General features: G+C 35.5%; 1 non-coding gene across 1 annotated transcript; it reads right to left on the bottom strand.

Annotated features, from left to right (window-relative positions):
• Nucleotides 1–3,844: 3,844 nt before the first annotated feature.
• On the bottom strand, nucleotides 3,845–3,951 carry LOC139845759 (small nucleolar RNA R71). Its single transcript, XR_011758517.1, has one exon. It is a non-coding gene; the product is annotated as a small nucleolar RNA R71 (small nucleolar RNA).
• Between the last annotated feature and the right edge of the window lie 16,414 nt (nucleotides 3,952–20,365).

Here is a 20,365-nt window from a genome sequence, read left to right as displayed (position 1 = left end):
TAATTATCGTATGAGACCCTGGATGGACCTTTTGGAATTGATTTTGAGTATACTTATGATTTGGAGGTTGCCATGTTTGCTTGAATTCTGTACTATGAGATATTGTGCTAAGTATGCTACGTGTTCATGAACTTTGGCACAACGATAAACTGAAATTGTGAAAATGATCATTCATGACCTGAAACATATTGTTTGACTTAGGTTTGACATGTTGGCAAACATTTGACATGAACCTATTGATGTTGAATTTAGTTGACCACATTGACCAAGTTTGACTTTCGGTTTGACTTCGGTTGACTTTGTTTGACTTGCATGATATAGTTGACTTTTACGTTGAAACGCGTCGAGTCGAGCAATAAGACAACTTATACTATGAAACCACCCTTATTTAAGATACATATATTGACCAACCTAAATACGTATAACTTAGGTTGCATTACCCAGCTATAATCCGAACAAGTTTTGTCTTTCAATCCAAGCTTTATTCAAAGGTGAGTCTACAGTCCCGCTTTTTACATGTTTTCAGGGATGAGAATACACGCTGTTATACTTACTTTATCAAATGCTTTTGTATTGACACGAGTACTATATATGCGTACTGAGTTTGTTCACAATGCCTCTAGCTTGAATACTTTTAATACCATCGGTGTAAGCACAATTTAGATGGACGGATCCGTTAGGTTGACAACCTCACCGTGCAATATTAACTTTGGTGCATTTACTTTGAACATTAAATACATTTGAATAAGTATATAATATTTTATGAGGTAAGGGCGGGTATAGTGGTTTCTGTACTTGGGTCATTGCTAGTATTCAGGTGCTCAGATTATGCAAACGTTACAATCTCGTGGTCAAGGAAACTAAACTATTTTTCTGATAACTGTTTTTCAGATACTGTTACATAACTTTAAACCTGTAGATTCACCAACATTATTGTTGATCCGTTTTGCGTGTTTTATTCTCAGGTATTAATTGCTTCCGCTGTAGAATATTGCTGTTACGTAGAAGTCAAGCCAAGCACTGGGACCAGAGTTAACATTCCGTTAAAGGGATTTTTGACGGGGTGTTAAAGATGGTATCAGAGTTTTGGCTATAGGGAACTAGGATACATTAATGTGACTAACCGTAGGGCGCATTAGTGAAGTCTAGTCTATAGCCGTGTGTCTTGGATGACTTTTATACACCATACCTGCACTATTTGTTTCACAATACGACATGTAGGGCTACACATTACATCACGTATATATACATGATATTGCTCCAATTAGACATATCTTTATTCGCAATATCGAGTCCTATTGTTGTTTATTTCGTATGTAAACATAGTATTTCCGTTTGTATTTCATATTATTGTAATATAGTCTAGAATCATTGTAAACTTGAAGAAATATGGAAGATTATGTACGGTACTGCTCAGAGATCGAAACCAAGACCAGAAGCCAAAGAACAGTGAGGTGCGCTCGGCGCACCACTAAGGGTGCGCGCAGCGCACAAAGCCAACTTTTGATCAGAAGATTTCTTGGCCAAAACCAAAGAGCGCCAAGCATAGTGCGCGCCGCGCACAGTAGTACGCTCAGCGCACCCCTCCGCGCACTTTTTCCAGTAACTCAGATTTGAACGTGCGATATCGAGCTGTAAAGCAAAATATAGTAGGTGAACCGTGCGCGCCGCGCTCTCACTTTGGTGCGCTTGGCGCACCCCAGTTTCCAACCACTGTTCAACCTATTTAATTCCATGTCCAGCTCCATTTCAAAGTACACCAGTTTTCTTTCTGTTATGAGACTAAAACATACGAATCAAAGTAATTCTTGGGCTTATCAAAGTGCATCTAAGCACTCAAATCATTGATGAATCAAGGATCATTCAAGAGCTTCATCCAAGATTACTCCTAAAAGGTCAATCTTGTATTTGCAATGAATTCTATCTTTGTTACTGTTTTGTTTAAGTTTCCAAGCATGATTGTTGGCTAGTCCATTTTATGTTCATCTAGATAAATAACCGAAATGTTGAATGTTAACTATTGATTGATTGTTATTATGCACGATAGTTTGATGTTTGAATACAAGAACCATTCTTGTTAAGTTTAATCCTTTCGATTCAACTAGTTGATATATTCATTTCATTAAGAAACATCATCTTGTTAAGTTAATGTATTGATTTACACCTAGTAACATGCGTTTATCCATCTTTTACCAAAAGGGATAAGTTGAGTTCAAATGGTTAATTTACATAAGAATGTAGGAACGACTCTTGTAGATACTTTTGAATAGCTTAATTAGTATGTGTAATTGTCTAGGAGAATGACCAATTCCTTAGAATCTGTTATAGCCACTTTCAACTACCTAGTTCCATTAATCAACATGTGTTAGTGATTTGCCTTATCTAGTGACGTTTATAAGGATCTGATTATATCACTTAGTTAATTACTTGGGTTGGGTAAATTGAGCATTTAACTTGACCAAGGGAATGAACTAAGTTAAACCATTAGTTGATATAGGAGTGGATCATGTACAACACACCATTGACTTGATCATTCTTCAAGTCTTAAAACTAGTTGAATTAGTTGATTACATATAGGAGGTCATAGATGACAAGAACATCACTTGCATCGTGTAATCCCGTTTGAGTGTTTGCGCAAGACTACTCTTGGTAAACCAATTAATTAGTTCTCATGCATAACCAATCAGTCAGATCTTAATCCTAAATAACATTCAACATTGAGGGTAAAAAGTCTAGATGAGCATATTTCCTCAATTTGATATCAAAACTATCTTTATGTTTTCATAAATTTAAAATACCAAAAATATTGTCTTTTAATCTTATTCATCACTTGATTCGCCCATCGAAAAAGGGCAAACCAAAATATCTTGTAATTGTAATATTATTAGTTAATTACAATTTAGTTTATAATCCTAATTTGACTTAGATATTGTCTTTGGAACGATACACGGATTTTATCATTTACTATACTACTACACGATCGGGTACACTGCCCGTTAGTGTGTAGCAATCTTTAATCGGTATTTTTTCATACTATTTTATACAAAAATTCATATACCACGTTTTGCACATCAAGTTTTTGGCACCACTGCCGGAGACAGTTTTGTGTCAAAATAGAATTATTTACTAATTTGTGATTAAGTAGTTTCTTAATTCTTTTTAAATTATTAATAGTCTTTGATTTTGAAACTTATAGAATCGGTGCATTTAATAGTTTTGTTAGTTGTGTGATTGACAGATTTTAGGTTGCATATGCCACATACCCGAAGTTCAGATTCTCCATTACTTACACCGCTTATAGAACCTGATAGAAAGCTTGGTAGAATCCCAAAAGAAGTACTTGAACTTTTTGAATCTTCATCCAAGCAAGAAACTTTTGATTCAGAATCAAGTACAACCAACTCAAGATATTCTGAATTTGGTGAACCCGTTCATCCTCCAGATTTTGAAATGGAGGAGAGGCAAGACCGGTGGTACCAAGACAATCAATGGCGGCCAAGATGAAGGCAACCCGAACTGGACAAGGAAGTGCAATTACTCAGACACCTGGTGAGGTAAATTTGAAATAAAAGGACCTATTCTCCAAATGATTAACAACAGATGTCAATTTGGTGGTGGTCCGAATGAAGATGCAAACGAACATATTCGTCTTTTTCAAGAGATATGTCTTCTATTAAAGCTTCAACCGGACACTGATCAAGCCATATTTTTAAGACTATTCATATGGACACTCCACGGGGAAGTACGGAGTTGGTTGGATTCATTGCCCGAGGCTACGATAGAAACTTGGGATGGTATGTTGGAGAAATTTCTTAAGAAATATTTTCCAGCTTCTAAGTCTGCGAGACTCCAACAAGAAATTACCCAATTTTGTCAAAAGTCGATGGAAACCTTGTATGAAGCATGGAATCGATTTTACAAAATGCTAAGAGGTTGTCCAAACCATGGTTTGGATACCTTCCAAAAAGTTCAAATCTTTTACAAGGGTTGTGATGTTGCAACCCGAATTTCCATTGATCAAGGGGTCGGAGGTTCACTCATGGACAAAACTGAACAAGAAGCTTATGAGACAATCGAGAAGCAAGCCGATTATTCTCATGAGTGGCATCAAGAACGACCAATTACTCGTCATGCTCAAGTCCAAAGCGCCGGTGTTTATGATGACCTTAGTTCCCTAAGTGTGAAAATAGACGGTGTTGCTCGAAATATGGAAAAGATCAACAAAGAAATCCATAGTATGAAGGTAGGTTGTGAATACTGTGGTGGTCTCCATTTAGGAAAAGATTGTGATGCCGGTTTAACAATGGCTCAGAAAGAAGAAGTGGCTTTCATAAGCCAAAGAAATAATAATCAATTTCAAGGAAGAGCCCAATTTAACCGAAACTTCAATAACCCATACAACCCTCAAGGTCAAAATTCCAATTACCAACAAGGGTCAAATAGTGGGTTCCAACAACAAGCTCTGAGTTTTTATCAAAAACCCCAACACGAAGAGAAAAAGTAAAATATGGAGAGTTTGTTGGAGAAGTTAATTTCATCTCAGACCCAGCTTGTTACCAATATAAGCTAAACAAACGAGAAAAACGAACACCAATTCAAAAACCAACAAGCCGCAATTCAGAATTTGGAGAAGCAAATGAGTGGTTTAGCTAGTTTACTTAGTGAAAGAAAATCAGGGAGTTTACCGGGAGATACTAATAAGAACCCCCGAAATGAGCACGCCAATGTTATCACCACAAGGAGTGGTCTAACATATGAAGCTCCAATAATGCCCGAAGATTCTGATTTCAGTGTTCATTTCAGTGTTCCATTGAACAAAAATGATGAACCGGTTAAGGAGCCGGAACAAGTGGTTGAGAAGGAAGAACGGGAGAAACCCGTAGTGAAGCCATATCAACCACCACTCCCATACTCAAAGAAGCAACAACAAGAAAGGCTCGAAGCCGAAAGGTCAAAATTTCTAGATATGTTTAAACAAGTTAACATAAATATGCCTTTTATTGATGTGATCTCAGGTATGCCAAAGTATGCTAAGTTCTTAAAAGACTTACTTACTAATCGGAAGGAAATGGAGGAACTTTCATCCGTCACCATGAATGCTAATTGTTCGGCAATTTTGATGAACAAAATACCAAAGAAGTTAGCGGATCCTGGGAGTTTTACCATATCATGTCTCCTAGGCGATTTGGAATGCATTAAAGTATTAGCGGATTTAGGGGCTAGCATAAATTTAATGCCTTATTCATTGTATGTTAAGCTAGACCCCGGGGTACTAAAACTGAAATGTCCCGTTCATATTGATTATAAACGTTCCATATTAATTGATTTCATTGCGAGGTTTTGACCTCTATATGAGATGTTTTTCAAAGACTGCATACTTTTAAAACAACCATAACCTTTATTTTATCAATAAAGGTTTTAAAAACATTACGTAGATTATCAAATAATGATAACCTAAAATATACTGTTTACACACGACCATTACATAATGGTTTACAATAGAAATATATTACATCGACATATATTTCTTGAATGCAGTTTTTACACAATATCATACAAACATGGACTCCAAATCTTGTCCTTATTTTAGTATGCAACAGCGGAAGCTCTTAGTATTCACCTGAGAATAAACATGCTTTAAACGTCAACAAAAATGTTGGTGAGTTATAGGTTTAACCTATATATATCAAATCGTAACAATAGACCACAAGATTTCATATTTCAATACACATCCTATACATAGAGATAAAAATCATTCATATGGTGAACACCTGGTAACCGACATTAACAAGATGCATATATAAGAATATCCCCATCATTCCGGGACACCCTTCGGATATGATATAAATTTCGAAGTACTAAAGCATCCGGTACTTTGGATGGGGTTTTTTAGGCCCAATAGATCTATCTTTAGGATTCACGTCAATTAGGGTGTCTGTTCCCTTATTCTTAGATTACCAGACTTAATAAAAAGGGGCATATTCAATTTCGATAATTCAACTATAGAATGTAGTTTCACGTACTTGTGTCTATTTTGTAAATCATTTATAAAACCTGCATGTATTCTCATCCCAAAAATATTAGATTTTAAAAGTGGGACTATAACTCACTTTCACAGATATTTCCTTCCTCGGAAATAAGACTTGGCCACGGATCGATTTACGAACCTATACAAATATGTACATATATATCAAAGTATGATCAAAATATAATTACAACCATTTTTATTATGTTTTAAAGATTTGAGTGTATTAAGTCAGCTGTCCTCGTTAGTAACCTACAACTAGTTGTCCACAGTTAGATGTACAGAAATAAATCGATATATGTTATCCTGAATCAATCCATGACCCAGTGTATACACGTCTCAGGCTAGATCACAACTTAAAGTATATATATTTTTGGAATCAACCTCAACCCTGTATAGCTAACTCCAACATTACTGCATATAGAGTGTCTATGGTTGTTCCAAATAATATATATACATGGGTCGATATGATATGTCAAAACATTTGCATATGTGTCTATGGTATCCCAAGATTACATAATATATTAGAATACATGTATAATACAATATAAGTTAGCTAAGATATGATTTGTATAGATTTGTTAAACATTTCCCGTAGCTAAAAAGATCAAAATTATCCAATCTTGTTTTACCCATAACTTCTTCATTTTAAATCCGTTTTGAGTGAATAAAATTGCTATGGTTTCATATTGAACTCTAATTTAAGAATCCAAACAGAAAAAGTATAGGTTTATAGTCGGAAATTTAAGTTACATGTCAATTACTAAAGAGGTAGTCATTTCCGTCGAAAGAACGACATCTTGATGACCATTTTGAAAAACATACTTTCACTTTGAGTTTAACCAAGATTTTTGGATATAGTTTCATGTTCATATGAAAAATAATTTTCCCAGGTGAACAAGTTTTAAATCAAAGTTTATCATAGTTTTTAATTATCCAAACCAAAACAGCCCCCGGTTTCACTACGACTGCGTATTTCCGATTTTATGGTGTTCATCGTGTTTCCAGGTTTTAAATCATTAAGTTAGCATATCATATAGATATAAAAAATGTGTTTAGTTGATTTTAAAAGTCAAGTTAGAAGGATTAACTTTTGTTTGCGAACAAGTTTAGAATTAACTAAACTATGTTCTAGTGATTACAAGTTTAAACCTTCGAATAAGATAGCTTTATATGTATGAATTGAATGATGTTATGAACATCATTACTACCTCAAGTTTTCTGGATAAAACTACTGGAAATGAGAAAAATGGATCTAGCTTCAAAGGATCCTTGGATGGCTTGAAAGTTCTTGAAGCAGAATCATGACACGAAAACAGTTCAAGTAAGATTTTCACTCGAAATAAGATTGTTATAGTTGTAGAAATTGAATCAAAGTTTGAATATGAATATTACCTTGAATTATAAAGATAACCTACTGTAAATAACAAAGGTTCCTTGATCTTAGATGATTAGTTGGAATGGATTAGAAAGCTTGGAAGTAGACTTGCAAACTTGGAAGTATTCTTGATTTTTATGAAACTATACTTATAGAATTTATGAAGAACACTTAGAACTTGAAGATGGAACTCGAGAGAGATCAATTAGATGAAGAAATTTGAAGAATGAAAGTGTTTGTAGGTGTTTTTGGTCGTTGGTATATGGATTAGATATAAAGGATATGTAATTTTGTTTTCATGTAAATAAGTCATGAATGATTACTAATATTTTTGTAATTTTATGAGATATTTCATGCTAGTTGCCAAATGATGGTTCCCACGTGTGTTAGGTGACTCACATGGGCTGCTAAGAGCTGATCATTGGAGTGTATATACCAATAGTACATACATCTAAAAGCTGTGTATTGTACGAGTACGAATACGGGTGCATACGAGTAGAATTGTTGATGAAACTGAACGAGGATGTAATTGTAAGCATTTTTGTTAAGTAAAAGTATTTTGATATGTGTCTTGAATTCTTTCAAAAGTGTAAGAATACATATCAAAACACAACATGTATATACATTCTAATGAAGTCGTTAAGTCTTCGTTAGTCGTTACATGTAAGTGTTGTTTTGAAACCTTTAAGTTAACGATCTCAATTAATGTTGTTAACCCAATGTTTATTATATCAAATGAGATGTTAAATTATTATATTATCATGATATTATGATGTATTAATATCTCTTAATATGATACATACATTAAAATATCATTACAACGATAATCGTTACATATAAGTCTCGTTTCGTAATTCTTGAGTTAGTAGTCTTGTTTTTACATATGTAGTTCATTGTTAACATACTTAATGATATATTTAAATATCATTTTATCATGTTAAATATAGTGTATCAATATCTTAATATGATACATATGTATTTAGTAGACATTATCATAACGATAATCGTTATATATATCATTTCGAGTTTCTTAACTTAGTAAACTCATTTCTTATGTATATCACACATTATTAATATACTTAGTGAGATAATTACTCATCATAATCTCATGTCAACCATATATATATATGTCTATATATACCACAACATGTAGTTTTCACAATTTTGTAACGTTCGTGAATCGCCGGTCAACTTGGGTGATCAATTGTCTATATGAAACTTATTTCATTTAATCAAGTCTTAACAAGTTTGATTGCTTAACACGTTGGAAACATTTATTCATGTAAATATCAATCTCAATTAATATATATAAATATGAAAAATTTCGGGTCACTACAAAAACCAACCCGAATAGCAATTCAACTAGCGGACTGCTCTGTTAAATTCCCTCGTGGAATTTTAGAGAATATGTTAGTAAAAGTGGGTACCCTAGTATTTTTGACCGATTTTGTAATTTTGAACATGGAAGAGGACACACGTGTGCCTCTTATATTGGATCGACCTTTCCTCAATACCGCTAGAGCTATGATAGATGTTCATGGGCAGAAATTGACCCTTAGCATTGAGGATATTAAGGTTACCTTTTCCGTTGACCATGCCGTGCAATACCCCGAGTCTACTAATGATAAATGTTATTATTTGCAAACTGTAGACACATATTCAGAGTTGTTTCAGGAATTTCCAGAATTGCAAGGTTCGGGAGAATGCATTTTGGCAAAAAGTGATGAAGAGAACATGGTGGAAGAAGTGGAGATGTTGACCACCTTGATGGCTAACGGTTATGAGCCAAATGACGAAGAATATAGAAAGTTGGATTTAGAAAATGAGTACCGATGTAAAACATCGATTGAAGAACCTCCCGTTTTGGAACTAAAGCCACTTCCAAGTCACTTAGAATATGCTTACCTTCAAGAGAATTCTACTCTCCTGGTTGTCATTTCATCCGAACTCTCTGTAAGTGAGAAGTCTAAACTTGTTTCCATGTTAAAAGCCCATAAACCGGCTCTAGCATGAAAAATTCATGACATCAAGGGTATAAGTCCCTCTTATTGTACACATAAGATATTAATGGAAGATAACTATAAGCCATGTGTACAAAGACAAAGGCGACTGAACCCTAATATGCAAGAAGTCGTTAAAAAGGAGATTGTCAAACTCCTTGATGCGGGTCTTATTTACCCAATTTCGGATAGTCCTTGGGTGAGTCCGGTCCAATGTGTGCCCAAAAGGGTGGCATGACCGTTATCACCAACGAAAACGACCAATTAATTTCCACTAGGACTGTCACGGGTTGGAGGGTATGTATTGATTATAGAAAATTAAATGATGCTACCCGAAAAGAACATTTTCCCCTTCCTTACATTGATCAAATGTTGGAAAGGTTAGCAAGAAAGAACTTTTATTGTTTTCTTGACGGTTTCTCGGGATATTTCCAAATCCCTATAGCACCCGAGGACCAAGAGAAAACCACCTTTACATGCCCTTATGGTACTTTCTCCTATCGACGTATGCCCTTTAGCTTATGCAATGCTCCTGCCACCTTTCAAAGGTGTATGGTAGCTATTTTTCATGTTATGATTTAAGACTTTATGGAAGTATTCATGGATGACTTTTCAGTCTTCAGTGATTCTTTTGACTCATGTCTTAATAATCCTGAGCGTATGTTGATTAGGTGTGAAGAATCAAATCTTGTACTAAACTGGGAAAAATGCCATTTTATGGTAAGAGAGGGCATTGTATTGGGTCATAAAATTTCTTATGCAGGTATGGAGGTGGATAGAGCTAAAGTGGAAGTCATAGCCAAATTACCACCGCCGTCGATTGTGAAAGGTGTAAGAAGTTTTCTGGGGCACACCGGTTTTTACCGTCGATTCATTAAAGATTTTTCTAAAATTGCAACCCCTATGAACAAACTTCTAGAGAAAGACGCTCCATTTGTCTTTACGGACGAGTGTCTAAACACCTTTAATCTTCTTAAAGCAAAGCTCACACAATCACCCATTCTCATATCACCGAATTGGTCACTTCTATTCGAACTTATGTGTGATGCGAGTGACTTTGCTATTGGTGCCGTCTTGGGGCAAAGAATTGAAAAACATTTCCAGCCCATTTATTATGCTAGTAAAACATTGTAAGGAGCCCAACTTAATTACACTACCACCTAGAAGGAACTCTTGGCAATTGTCTTTTCATTTGACAAATTTCGATCTTACTTGGTACTAGCAGAGACGGTTGTCTACACGGACCACTCGGCCTTAAAGTACTTGCTTGCTAAGCAAGATGCTAAACCCCGATTAATACGTTGGGTCTTGCTTTTGTAGGAATTCGAAATTGATATTAAAGACAAAAAGGGGGCCGAAAACCTAGCAGCCGATCACCTTTCTCGCCTTGAGAACCCAAATCTTGAGGTTCTCCATGAGACCGTTATTCAAGATAATTTTCCTGATGAAAATCTCATGAGAATTGAGAAAGTTGATGATCCTTGGTTTGTAGACATAGCCAACTATCTTGCGGGTGGATTCCTAGAAATCGGTATGTCACATCAAAAACGGAAGAAATTTTTCAGTGACTTGAAATACTATTTTTGGGAAGACCCGTATCTCTTTAAATGGTGTCCCAATGGGATAATTCGTTGATGTGTCTCCGGAGAAGAATGCAATCAAATTCTTCTCCAATGTCATCTTGGTCCCACTGGTGGACATTTCGGACCCCAAATCACGGGGAGAAAAGTCTATGAGGCCGGTTTTTATTGGCCTACCATCTTCAAGGATGCTCACCAAATATGTAAATCATGTGATTCTTGCCAAAGGGCAGGAAGGATTAGTCAACGAGACGAAATGCCTCAAAACATAATTCAAGTTTGTGAGGTTTTCGATATTTGGGGCATTGATTTCATGGGACCATTCCCAAAGTCTCATTCCAACCAATACATACTCGTTGTCGTTGACTACGTGTCAAAATGGGTGGAGGTAAAGGCTCTCCCTACAAAAGATGCACGAGTTGTTGTAACTTTTCTTAGAGAGCTTTTTGCCCGATTTGGTACCCTGAAAGCCTTAATTAGTGACCGTGGTACCCATTTTTGCAACACCCAATTAGAAAAGGTGTTGAAACGATATGGGGTAACCTATAAAATTTCTACATCTTATCACCCACAAACAAGTGGGCAAGTTGAAAATACGAATCGGGCACTTAAAAGGATCCTTGAGAAAACGGTTGGATCCAATCCTAAGGTGTGGTAAATGAAGCTTGACGATGATTTGTGGGCATTTAGAACCACCTAAAAAAACTCCTATTGGAACCACACATTACCGCCTAGTCTATGGGAAGGCATGTCATCTCCCTTTGGAGATAGAGCACAAATCACATTGGACTCTTAAGCACAAATCACATTGGACTCTTAAGACATGTAATCTCGATCTTGAAGAAGCAGGAAACCTTCGTTTAAACCAACTTAATGAGTTGGATGAGTTGAGACATAACGCCTCTGAAAACTCACTCATATACAAGGAAAAGACCAAAGTTTGGCACGATAACCGTCTTAAGAATCCGAAAGATTTTAAAGAGGGTGATCGTGTTTTGTTATTCAACTCACGATTTAAACTTTTCCCTGGAAAACTCAAGTCCCGATGGATTGGACCATTTGTTGTTAACAAGATTTTTCTATATGGAACGATGGAATTAAGGAATGCGAAGGGTGATATGTTTAAGGTAAGCGGACACAGGGTCAAACTATATTTTGATGGACCCATGAACATTGAAGATGAGGTAAAACTTGTCTTCAACCCCAAAGCTACCTAAAGTTTGGGGGAGAGTCGGGTGAAGCGACTCGTTTTAAAACCTTCACAAATGTTAGAAATAGGTTTTGTGTGATTTATATGATTTTGAGTGATTTTTAATTTTTGTTGATTTCCATTACGATCACTAGCCTGTTACCAACCTCCATGTACTGACCAAAAGTGAAAATAGCTGAAAGATACCAAGTGCGCGCCGCACACCTCTCTTCTATGCGCTCAACGCACTTTACAAAAACTTGGTCAGTAGGTTTTTCAGTTCAGATCACAAGTGCGCGCCGTGCACCTCTGGGTGTGCGCTCGGCCCACTCTCCCGTTTAACTCGAATCTGTTTCAATTTTTTGTGGGGTCCACTGTTTTATCTCTTCTTTAACACCACACATTCGTTTTTCACTCATTCTTCACCAAAAATTGCAGATCCAATTTCTCTCTTTCACTAAAACACTTCAAAACCTAACTTCAATTCTTCCAATTTTAACCAATTCCTCTCAAATCAAAGCCTAATTCAAAATGCCTAGGGTATGTTTATATGATTCCACTTAATTTTCTTTCCAATACTTCGATTCCATGCTTAATTTTTTGGATTGTTTAAGAAATTTATGTGGGTTTTCTTGAATTGATAATTTTTATAAACATTAACATGCTTTAGGTCGTTATAATTGCCTTGTATGCCTTGAAATCATATTCCATTGTGTTTTTAGGGTATATTCATGATTCTAGGGTTTATGTAGACTTTTAATCCAAATTTTGGCTTTGAATTTGATTGAATTTGGTTCCTAGCTAAGTGTTTGTGAATGTTTTGAGAAATTTTGTGTACTTCATAAGTATGTATCACATTTTGAGCAGGACATGGTTCATGTTTTGGAAATCTAGCATGTTTTGGTTCTTATTTGATATAAATGCTTGAAAATTGTTAAGTTTCCATTACTTTGTGTCTAATGTGATAGTTTTGTTAAAGGGATGAAAATGATATGAGGTTCATGTTCAAATTTGGTTTCTAAAACGCTAGACTAGTTATGTTAATCTTGGATCTTTTAAGAAAATGTTTACATGAATGGTTAACATAATTATGTGCTATATGTATTTTTAAACATATACTTGATTTATGATGAGCTCACACTAACGCATACTATTTTCTATGCGCCTCTTTTGTTTTGGTGTATGTTTTATGTGTGCAGTACAACTTTAGGTCAAGGGGAAATCAACAACGAGAAGAGCCTTCACACTGATATCAAGAAGAACAAGAGCACACATCTGATGAACGAAATTCTTCACCAGAAGAATGACAACAATCACCAGATCAAAATGACCCACGGATTTGGTTAGCCTATGTCCGAGACCATCCGGATTACACAAGTGCTTATAATTGGGTGGCAGACAAATCATGCGATGCAACGTGGTATTTTGACCCGACTCCATTGGTGAAAGCACGTGAGTATGACAGAGTGTCTAGAATGTTAGAGGTACAATACCAGGTTTTAACGGGCAGATTAATAACAATCAGGGCATGGGAACTAGGGATGGCAATGATCATCCGATCCGATGGATATCCATCCGATCCGATCCGCTTAAAGCGGATATGGATGATCTAAATGGATGAATATTGGATATGGATATGGATATGGATATGGATGTTTTTTGGATCGGATATGGATGACAATTTGTAATCCATGGATGAACCCGATTTCACCCGAAATGCTTAAATTTATATACATATAATATATAAATATAGATATATCGTTATAATTACTCTCAATTATATATTATATTTCATTTTACATATATATATATATATATATATATATATATATATACATATTCCGTTCACTTTTTATTACATTAAATTTCAATACGTCCAAGTCTTAACGTTGAGATTTTTTTCTACAAAGCTAATTGATATTTCGATCAACGTACCAGTAGAGGTGATCATATTCTTATATGTATGATGTTTATTTATTGTTATCATATCGTATATATGTAAATATACACACAAGTTATAACATATTAGTTAGTTAAGTGTTATCGAGCTTTTAGGTATATACATTATGACTTATTTTTAAGTAATTTTATAACAAACGATGACTTTAACTAGAATTAAGTTGAAAAAAATATTAGAGATGACTTATCCAATGGATATCCATTCACCCGAATAATCCATTGGATATGGATGGATGAAACTTTGGTTAACGGATATGGATATGGATATGGATGGAACTTTGGTTAATGGATATGGATGTGGATATGGCGTAATCCGATCCATATTCGATCCATTGCCATTCCTAATGGGAACGAATTATGAGGTTCAATGATGTTATATACCCACAGTTATGCAAAGAGTTCATAGCCTCTTTACGTTTTGATGTAATTATGGATCCGACAAATCAAAACTTTATATGAGATTTCGTTTAGGTGGGGTCGATCGGGCACTTAGTCAAATTAAGCTTGCTCGAATATTCGGGCTATATGTCGAACTTGATGATGACCAACTCAATGCTTATTTACGGTCATCCGAGTATTATGACGATTCTTATGATCCACGCCCATTTTGGAACGATATGAGCGATACTCAATTTTCCTCTAGCCGAAGCAAGTTTACTAATATAACCGATAAAGATAAAAGAATGATTCATCGGCTGGTTGTATGTACTTTTAATGCAAGAAAACATGGCACTAATAAAGTAACACGTCTCGATGTTTTTCTTGTAGATAAAATCTATAACAAAAGCAGTGTCAACATTCCATCTACATTGGCAAGTTATCTTGATAATTCAAGGGGAGATAGAGGGTTGAATCAGATTGTTGGTGGACAATACATCACCCAGATTGCTAGGCATTTTGGTGTCGATTTATCTCGGTTAATTCTAAACAGTACAACAATGAAGCCTTCGAACAAAACTTATTATTTGAATGCAGAATTTTTGGGCTATAATAATTATCAAAGGCTTATTCCATTTGTTCCGAGGGTAAACGCACTGCCACGTACCCATGATCATGAAGCGGGTGGTAGCGGTGTTGGAAGAGATGATGTGGAAGAAGAGGTTCGCATGGAAGAACCTGAAACTGAAGAAGAGTTACCACAATCTCAAAGGCGAAGGCGTAGGCGGACACAAAGGTCAAGGGAAGAAGAGTTGGAGGAAGTTATTTTTGGTTTTCATGACATGAGGGTAGGTTATCAACACAGGGATAACCAATATGAGCAACAAAGGCAACAATTTAACCAATATCATGAAGAGCAGCGTGAGTATAATAGGGTAGTAAGGTATGACCAAAGGTGGGAGAATTACAGGGGCTATTGGCTTCGCCATAATGTTGGTTTATATATGCAAAACCCACAAGAATATTATGCTACCTCCTACCAACAACCGACCTATTACCATACCCCAAACCGAATTCCTAGTCCTCCATTATATGACGAACAAGCGTCCATGCAAGATGCACAAAGACGCTTTGAGAAGCAATACCCGCATGGAAGACTTAGGAATGATGGTTCGGGCACCTACTCTGGCTGGCCTTTTGGTAACTTCTTTGGTGACAATTAGAGGGCTCATGTGCCCTATTTGGTAACATTTGGTATCATTTTGGTAATTTTCAGAATGGTTTGTTTTAAAACAATGGTTTGTAATAATTAGAATATTTATGTTGTAGGATTAACGTTTGTGGTGGTTGTGTTGAATACACCACTTTTATCTATTTCATTTTGTGTGTTTGTTTGTTTCTTATTGTTAAGGTTTAGTGATGCTGGCATTAAGTTCAGCGAAGTACAATCAATTTGGAATTTGTGATAAAGATCAAGGAATGAACGATGTTCTTATGCTGGCATTAAGTTCAGCGCCATCGCTCACCTACATTTCCCGATCTTCGGCTTTATGCCAAGGTTTTTCGAACTCTTTTCACGCTAACGCCCTCGTGAATTTTTAAATTATTTCTGATTTTAAGTAATGAGGGCCTTACTTAATCTTAAGTGTGGGGGAGAGGTAATTCTCTAGGACTCTCGGATATGCAATACAACTTGGCTTATTGTCGCATTTTATGAAAAATTTTGAATTTTTGAACTAAAAAGTATTAGCGAAAAAGCCAAGTGTGGGGGATTTTACTAATCTTTTCAAATTATTATCACAAAATTTTACAATGTTAAAACGATTAAAGTACTTTTGACTTGAAAATAAAAGAAATAAAAGTCACTAAACGGAAAGGATGCATCTAGTCCATCCTTGAAGGAAGTAAAGTCTTCCGAATTTTGCCTTACTTGATATAGCAAACTTCCTAAACTATATCATTTCATACCAATATCATATCACGATATAAAGGTAAAGTGGGAAGGGAAAGTCTTGAACTTTCAAACCCGAAAATAAACTTGGTAGGGTAAATCCAAGGAGCTGTCCAGTGTAAAATCGATTACGGTATATAAGCTGGAGCAGGATCTGTCCCACGTGATAGCTTAGTCTTCGCAGTTTTAACCCTTGATCTAAATTGTACAAATTGTCATGCAAGACCAATATTTATATCACGCCAGGGGGCGCCCGGTTAAGAGTTCCATGATACTACAATCATGGGGGCGAATAGCTTGCTAATCGCCGACTGAGACTTCGGTTTTCAGTTACTCTCAACCGGAATTTGAGGTTAAAACCGGAAAACGTGTCTAGTTTAAAAACTAGCATTGACATTTTCAAAATCTTAAAACATTTTCTCAAAGATCCAATTTTTCCCTAAGGATCCAAATTTTTAAAGAACTTTCACCGAAGTTCGTTTCTCCCAAGCAATCCAAATGTGTGCGTGTGTTTCATAAATTGTGTATGTAACTCAACGAGTGTGTGTTCAAATTATGTAACATGTGTTTCAAATAGCGTGAGTTTGTGTGAGTGTGTATTCCAAATTATGTAACATGTGTTTCATATAGCGTAAGTTTGTGTGAGTGTGTATTCTAAATTGTGCAAACATGTGTTCATAAAAGCGTGAGTTTGTGTTCTATAATAATGTGTGTGTTTTGCGTGCTTCGTGTGATTTAGTGTAATGTGTACTTCAAATAATGTATGTGATTCATGTACATTTGTGTTTTGTATGCGAATGATTAGAACAAGACTTGCTTGAGGAAAAGCAAGAGTTAAGTATGGGGGATTTGATATTGCTCCAATTAGACATATCTTTATTCGCAATATCGAGTCCTATTGTTGTTTATTTCATATGTAAACATAGTATTATTGTAATATAGTCTAGAATCATTGTAAACTTGAAGAAATATGGAAGATTATGTATGGTACTGCTCAGAGATTGAAACCAAGACCAGAAGCCAAAGAACAGTGAGGTGCGCTCAGCGTACCACTAAGGGTGCGAGCAGCGCACAAAGCCAACTTTTGATCAGATGATTTCTTGGCCAAAACCAAAGTGCGCTAAGCATAGTGCGCGCCGCGCACAGTAGTGCGCTCAGCGCACCCCTTCGCACACTTTTTCCAGTAACTCAGATTTGAACGTGTGATATCGAGCTGTAAAGCAAAATGTAGTAGGTGAACCGTGCGCGCCGTGCACTCACTTTGGTGCACTTGGCGCACCCCACTTTCCAACCACTGTTCAACCTATTTAATTCCATGTCCAGCTCCATTTCAAAGTACACCAGTTTCCTTTCTGTTCTGAGACTAAAACATACGAATCAAAGTAATTCTTGGGCTTATCAAAGTGCATCTAAGCACTCAAATCATTGAAGAATTAAGGATCATTCAAGAGCTTCATCCAAGATTACTCCTAAAAGGTCAATCTTGTATTTGCAATGAATTCTATCTTTGTCACCGTTTTGTTTAAGTTTCCAAGCATGATTGTTGGCTAGTCCATTTTATGTTCATCTATATAAATAACCGAAATGTTGAATGTTAACTATTGATTGATTGTTATTATGCACGATAGTTTGATGTTTGAATACAAGAACCATTCTTGTTAAGTTTAATCCTTTTGATTCAACTAGTTGATATGTTCATTTGATTAAGAAACATCATCTTGTTAAGTTAATGTATTGATTTACACCTAGTGACATGTGTTTATCCGTCTTTTACCAAAAGGGATAAGTTGAGTTCAAATGGTTAATTTACATAAGAATGTAAGAACGACTCTTATAGATACTTTGGAATAACTTAATTAGTATGTGTAATTGTCTAGGAGAATGACCAATTCCTTAGAATCTGTTATAGCCACTTTCAACTACCTAGTTCCATTAATCAACATGTGTTAGTGATTTGCCTTATCTAGTGACGTTTATAAGGATCTGATTATATCACTTAGTTAATTACTTGGGTTGGGTAAATTGAGCATTTAACCGGACCAAGGGAATGAACTAAGTTAAACCATTAGTTGATATAGGAGTGGATCATGTACAACACACCATTGACTTGATCATTCTTCAAGTCTTCAAACTAGTTGAATTAGTTGATTACATATAGGAGGTCTTAGATGACAAGAACATCACTTGCATCGTGTAATCCTGTTTGAGTGTTTGCGCAAGACTACTCTTGGTAAACCAATTAATTAGTTCTCGTGCATAACCAATCAGTCCAATCTTAATCCTAAATAACATTCAACATTGAGGGTAAAAAGTCTAGATGAGCATATTTCCTCAATTTGATATCAAAACTATCTTTCTGTTTTCATAAATTTAAAATACCAAAAATATTGTCTTTTAATCTTATTCATCACTTGATTCGCCCATCGAAAAAGGGTAAACCAAAATATCTTATAATTGTAACTTTATTAGTTAATCACAATTCAGTTTATAATCCTAATTTGACTTAGATATTGTCTTTGGAACGATACACAAATTTTACCATTTACTATACTACTACACGATCGGGTACACTGCCCGTTAGTGTGTAGCAATCTTTAATCGGTATTTTTCCATACTATTTTATACAAAAATTCATATACCACATTTTGCACATCAATACACCCTATACCCATACGATATGGACTTGAACTAAACGCTATACTACGAACCACATACGTACCCGAGACGAGAGGTTTAACTAAATTAAGTTGACTACGCCATTTTGAACTTATGGAGTGACGTTGAATGGAAATGTGAGATAGCGTAATGTAATGACCGGGATTACATTACGGTAACTCATATAGAAGTTCCGACATCGAAAAATAAGGAATTGAGGCCGAGTCAGGTAGGTTACTTGGATAAACAACGTTTTGAAAACAAACCGTGTAATCTCAAATGTGAGAAGAAACTTACCATGTGCAAATTAATTGTTATTATAACTTATAAGTAACTTATAATCATGACACAACTTGTCACTGCTCGACACTGTCCGTCACCACCGATCACTACTTGTCACTACGAAGATACTACTTGAACACACTCGTCATCTCATATGAAATGTCCCGTTCATATCGATTTATAAACGTTCCATATTAATTGATTTCGTTGCGAGGTTTTGACCTCTATATGAAACGTTTTTCAAAGACTGCATTCGATTTTAAAACAAACCATAACCTTTATTTTATCGATAAAGGTTTAAAAATATTACGACGATTATCAAATAATGATAATCTAAAATATAGCGTTTTCACACGATTATTACATAATGGTTTACAATAATATTACACATCAATTTAAGTCTTCGAATGCAGTTTTTAAACAATATTATACAAGCATGCTGACTCCAACTCTTGTCCATAAATTAACATGCAACAGCGGAAGCTCTTAATAATCACCTGAGAATAAACATGCTTTAAACGTCAACAAAAATGTTGGTGAGTTATAGGTTTAACCTATATATTTATCAAATCGTAATAATAGACCACAAGATTTCATATTTCCATTTCTCATAAACAGCATGCAATCTGCATAAAAATCATTCATATGATGAACACCTGGTAACTGACCTTAACAGGATGCATATAAAATATCCCCATCATTCCGGGACTCTCATCGGACATGATAAATCGAAGTACTAAAGCATCCGTAACTCGGATGAGGCTTGTTGGACCAAATAGATCTATCTTTAGGATTCGCGTCAATTGGTGGCAATTATAATAAACACCAATTCTTAGGCTACCAAGCTAAAAAGGGGCATATTCGGTTCGATAATTCAACATAGAATGTAATTTGGATCACTTGTGTCTATTTTGTAAAACATTTATAAAACTGCATGTATTCTCATCCTAAAAATAATAGATTTTAAA

This window comes from Rutidosis leptorrhynchoides, chromosome 4 (genome assembly GCF_046630445.1).
Source record: "Rutidosis leptorrhynchoides isolate AG116_Rl617_1_P2 chromosome 4, CSIRO_AGI_Rlap_v1, whole genome shotgun sequence".
NCBI classification, from domain to species: domain Eukaryota; kingdom Viridiplantae; phylum Streptophyta; class Magnoliopsida; order Asterales; family Asteraceae; genus Rutidosis; species Rutidosis leptorrhynchoides.
Note: the sequence above shows the minus strand (reverse complement) of the source record. Positions and strands in the feature narration are given on the sequence as shown.